Source organism: Vulpes vulpes, chromosome 13, assembly GCF_048418805.1.
Source record: "Vulpes vulpes isolate BD-2025 chromosome 13, VulVul3, whole genome shotgun sequence".
Lineage (NCBI taxonomy): Eukaryota > Metazoa > Chordata > Mammalia > Carnivora > Canidae > Vulpes > Vulpes vulpes.
The window spans coordinates 26176591-26182815 of NC_132792.1; positions in this window are offsets into that span (position 1 = coordinate 26176591).

Sequence of the window (6225 nt, forward strand, 5' to 3'; positions counted from 1 at the left end):
TAAAATAAATTTTTAGAATACAGTAGGCTTAATTGCAATATATTTGATGAGTTTTGATTTATGTATAATAAAAAACTTAAAATATGAAGAGTTGGGGGTTGTATCCTTTCTAAATCAGGTGCATTGTCTGAATTTTATACTGCCTTCAGTGAAAATCAGCTACTCATCAACAAATCAAGGAATTCCTTTTAGGTGGCTCTCTAGATTTCTCTAAAATAACCTGACAAAAGTTTATATTGAAAGAGGGAATATTCTTTCTTTATAAATTTCTGACCTAAAAAGTATGAATACACCAACAGAAAATTATTGAAGTATTTAATATTTATAGCTCTTGACACTAATTGTATGTGGTATACTTTATTAAAGAGCAATTGTTATATTTTACATCTCTACCAAAATCTTGCAAAGGCAATGATGGTTCCAATGCAAATCTCATTGAATAAAATAGCCTTTACTGATGTCTAAGGATAGAAAAGCATGTTTCAATAATTTGATTACTATGCCTAGTGACCTAGAATACTGTTTGATTTCAGATATTGTTAAGACTAGTATACTTACTAAAGAGAGCAAGGGGAAGAAAACAATCATTACCCGAATAGCTGCTGTGTATAAGCAAAGAGGCTTGGGAACTTTTCCACAGGGGATCTTACTGAATAATACCATAGGAAGAGGAAGTATTATTTTTGTCATTTTAAACATGAGTGAACTGAAGTTCAGAATGTATAAGTGACATAATATGGAAAATCGTTCAGTCAGTAGCATGTAACGATGGCATCTAAGTTTTGGAATACCTAAACTAAAATCCATCTACTTCCCACTATATGGCAAGTCATTTTCACTGGCTGTATTTCTACATGTGACCAATCCCACAGTCCCCAAAAAGGGGGGAAAAAAGAGTAGGCCAACTTCCTATAAAAAGTAAAGAAAGAAAAAGATCATTGAAAGAGAGAGTTAGACATGCATCTGAGTTATTCTACCCCAAACCAAGGAACACCAGGCTCCACCAGAAGCTGGAAAATGGAAAAATTGAACTGCCATAAAGTTTGGCAACTTATAATTCTGGACCTACTTGGCAGAAAACTGCATGGGCAATTAAAATCGATTTGTGGGGTTCATAGATGCACTCTGAACCCTGGATTAATAACTATTTTAAAAATATATAAATAGCATAGAAAAATGAGCTTTTTTCATGAGACATTTAGCTGTTTATAGGTCTACACATGAGAATGTGAAACTAAATAGTTTAGGGTAGTTTCTCCAGTCCCTTGTATGAAAGTCAGTAAGAATACTATAAAAGAGACTGAATCACTCTTATGTTCTGCTAAGAAATAGTAGGAAGAGAGCTGTTTATAAAAAAGACTTATAAAGCAGAAATTTTGAGAGGCACCTCAGTGGCACAGTTGCTTAAGTGCCCCACTCTTGATTTTGGCTCAGGTCATGATCTCATGGTCGGTAGATTGAGCCTCATACAGGGCATCATGCTGGGCATGAAGCCTGCTTAAGATTCCCTCTCTACCTTTCCCTCAGCCCCTCTCACCCAGCCCTCTACTCCTGTGCATGTCAAATGTGCACTCTTTAAAACAAACAAACAGACAAAAAAACAAAAAACACCAGCAAAAACTTTTAGGATGTTCATTTTGAAGTTTCTTTTTTTTTCTTTTTGTCTGGATGTGATATAATGGTCATATTTTATAGATCTATCATGGTCAATCATTTAAAATAAATTCTTCCTACTTAAAAAAAAGCAAAGAAAAAAGAAAGAAGAAATTTAGAACATTTTGACAGCTATCATTAGTAACAGCATTTTCATAAAAATTATGCATATTTCTCAAAGAAAATTCAAGGAAACAATAATATATGTGGTAATAAATTACTAGAATGATAATCACAATGTACAAAATATGAATCAGAGATATTTTCAGGAAGTACATATACTTTGGGTCATCAGGGGGGACTGTATCACTTTTTTTTCAACAGATGATTGAGGTGTAGTCTTTAGGGAGTACTTTAAAACAAACATAAATTCAGTATTATTTTTCTGGAGAAAAGAAATCTGGGGGGATGTCTCCAAACATCAGTCATTAGTACTATGTCTGAAAGAGATAACCAACAGTATCTTTTTTTTTTCTTGTTCTGATACATCCTTGTGGAAACAAGTGACTGTGCTTTATACAGGATTGAAATCCAATTACCTGAACACTTTCTCTGTGTGTAACAATTTTGTCCATTCTCTTTTTCCATTTATTCCCTGTTTTGATCCTCACTGTTATCCCACAATTGACCTTTCTAAATCAACAGGCAAACTATTTACTCACAGAGCCAGCATATAACAGCAGTTTTACTAATATTTATCTTGGCGTCAAAGTCTGGCAGATGTCAAAACATTAGAAAGGTAAAAACTCAGAGAGTTAATCCTTCCTCTTGGTAATAGAATTAAATTTACAATTAACCTTAATTTGGCTACATGAGATGAACTTATGAGTCATGCTTTAGAAATATGAATGTTAAATTCAGTGGTATCAGTATTTTATTTTGGCATTGTATCAGGAAAATGTGCACCTTTATAGAATAAAATTTATCAAAGTGAGCAAAACTGATAAAGAATTTACTGTCCAAAGCATTAACTGCATTTTCTAAACTGCTTTGGTTACTGATAAGGAGAGCCTAGTGCTCACTTCGGCAGTGTATATACTAAAATTGATAAGTAGAGCCTGACAGACCACAGGTGTCAAACTTAGTAACACTAATTGTGACTCCCTTGTGCCCCCAGGAAGTTCAGTTAAATCAATTTGCCAGGAATATGCCAGCCTTTTCCCTCAGGGGAAATATACCCACAGCCATTTTCTTTTCTATTGACATTGAGTTCAGTTCCTTAACAGGAGCCAGGTGGAGGATGTTTCATCCCACTGCCACATGGCTTAAATATCTCATATTCATGCGTGCTAATATCAGGAACCCAACTATCTTCCTCTGTGGACCTGACTAAAATATCTGAAATAGCATTTCAGTCTCTTTCTGAATCATCATTGGGACTTTTTGGTGGGCATTCTCATGACCCACTTTAACTTCTTCCTCTAATGTCCACACATATTTCCATAACTTAGTGCCACTATAAGAGGTTTTTGTTTGGTTTTGTTTTTTAATTAGTATCATCCAGAGTCTCATAACTACCACATAGTATGGCAACTGGTTACACACCAAGATTCAGTGAGTATATAAATACTCCCTGGAAAGTAGGAGCCTAATTTCATTTACATATAAGTGAGCATCTCTCAACTCTGCCAATTCTTCAACTTGTCTTTATTCAGATTTATCTTTTGCCAGGAATACTGCTGGCTGTATTCCATGCAGCTATGTAGTCCTCAATTCAGAACAACTTGCTTTATCTCTTAAAAAGATGTAGGGCTCAGACTACAGAGTGATGGGGCAGAGAGTTCTTGAAGAGATGTATTACTGGCCTGATAATTGGAGAAACAACTTGCTCATATATACAGTAGACTATGAAGTTCCCTCTCAAGATAGCTTGAGAATTATGTCCTTCAATGGTAGAAGTAGTTTGGAAGTTATCAACTGCCTTTCAGATGGGCTATATAAGCAGCTGTCTCAGAAACACAAGTCCAAAACCAAATAGCTGGTTCTAAGAAGTCCTATTAAAATTTTGCCACATTCTTCAGTCTTTATTTATTCTTATTGTATATTTGATGTTTCATCTTAATAGTTGAATCATAAGGTCCAAATGAGATACTTGTGCTACACTCTATTTTTTTTGTTCTTTTTAATCAATTGTTTCTTCTCAGAATACCCTCAAATTCAATTTTTTCGATGACATAGTAAGTAGGACCTATAGCAATTCTTAAATAAGTAATATGATTTTGTCAAAACTCAAATAGTTCTGCTATTCTCTGGACTTTTTCTATATTGCAAGGGTCTGTTAGAGGTAATTTATTTTTCATGATTTGATTCTCTCTCTGTTTGCTCCATCTATATAATTCCCAGGAATGTACAAATTGGAATGAGATTTGGATGTTGGCTTGATTTTGTAAATCAGCTCTATTTGTTATGTGTGTCTCTAGAGTCCTTTAATCCTCCTGAACTTCTTCCTCTGATGATATAATATCATAATATCAATAGTGCACTAACATGATCTTGATTATTATTAATGTTTTCAGATTTGCTTTGTCCAGTATGAAGACCACCTGCCACAAGTGGCTATCTAAATTTAAATCAATAAACACTTAAGAAAGAATCTGATACTCCATCCTGTTAACCACATTTCCAATATTCAGTAGCCTCATGTGGTTAGGTTGGACAGTGTCCACCATAATAAAAAGTTATATTAGACAGCAATACAGTGAGTTATTAAAAATGTAATTTTTAAAATGTTCCTTGACAGTTTGCAAATAAATACATATAGCAGATTCCATTCCATGAGGATGCAAATTGAGCCTGGCTGGACTCTGAAATTGGAATGGAAAAGATGTCATTATCCAGGTTTATAATGTTATACTATCCCTGTTGGCCTTTTGTACTTTCTGTATTGTGTTTGTTTGTTTGATCACATCAAGAATTGCTGACACAAACAGAAGAACCACAGCTTACGACTGTACAGTCTAGTTTTAACCTCCAAGAACCATTAAATGTACTTATGTACTGGCCAGACAGTACTTTTCAACAAGACATTATCTGGAATCAGTATTCTGACCACAATTTGTTTGATCAGATCAGTGAACTCTTGATGACTTCACAGAATTCTGTATTGCCAAACAGTACCGAGAAAGCCCAGGACAATTTCAGTGGCTCCCATTCAGCATGTGAAACCATGTGAAAGTTGGAATCAAGCAATATCTGCATAAAAAGGGCAAAGCCACAAGCCCCATTCGCAAATAATATCCATCTTAACTATGCATTCAAGTCTAAGTGACACAACCACTAAATAAAACCTTCAGTCACACGTTCCAATTTATAAGTCCACCCCTACATTTTTCTTCTCATCTACAGAGCATCCCACCCTCATAGTATCAGAGCCTGGCCTTTCAGGTCACCATCCCTGTGACCTTTAGGGTTTACTGTACTTTGACCACTTATATCATGTAATCCTAAAACTGCCCGCCACTCCTAAATCATTCATCCAAACTATTGCAATAAGGCTAAGAATCCCAGGCATTGAATGGGAAACCTTTCAAACTTTACTTTTCAGATGTGATGGCTTTAGCTGAGGGATAATTTCAACCAATTGTTCAAATACTTATTTTGTCCAAATTGCAGCTATCACACCTGAATCTTAAGTTCCTCCAGACAAGGACAGAGAATGGCAGAGAGTAAATTTGCCATTTTTCTTTTAACAGGTAAAGCTGGGATGAGAGAAACACTCTTGTGCTTCAAACAGTGATCATGTGTTTTAGAATTCCTTAGTAGAAACAGAACCAAATAAATTTCCTCTTATTTTCCCAAACAGTTTCTCAAAAGTCATCTAAAGAGCTCTACCTTGTTTCCCACTTTTCATTTCTTGTGACTGTGTGCCCTTTTTTTTATAAGATAATTGTTCTTTTGATGATCATGCAACCCTATGCACTCTAGGCAAATAGGTAACTATTTCTTTTTTTTTTTTAAGATTTTATTTATTTATCCATGAGAGACACAGAGAGATGCAGAGAGAGAGGCAGAGACACAAGCAGAGGGAGAAGCAGGCTCCATGCAGGGAGCCCGACATGTGACTCAATCTCAGGTCTCCAGGATCACACCCTGGGCTGAAGGCAGTGCTAAACCACTGAGCCACCAGGCTGCCCTAGGTAACTATTTCTAAATATATTCTTATCTTCCCAAAAGCAGAATTATGTAAGATGAACAAGATTATATTACCCATACCCCCCTTCTCCCATCACATCATCATCAGTGTCAATGTCGTTAAGTCACCATCATCATGAAGACAGAGTAATGCCTCCTGCACTCATAGCCTTCCAACTGCTTGGGAAAGAGTATTTCATTTTTGAGTTGGGTTTGGGCTAAAACAAGTTTTCCTCTCAGGTTAGGTTTACTAGACTCTCCAATTAACTTACTGAAGCTGATTAGCTTTCATTCCATCTTGAAGGATCTAATCACAAATGTTCAAAGGCACTTGGAAATCAGTTATCCTCAGTAGCAGTACTGATTGACACTGAGGGATACAAACAGATGGCTGTGAATTCTTTGGTGGGGACAATTTGGAAAGGCCATCCTAACTATAGA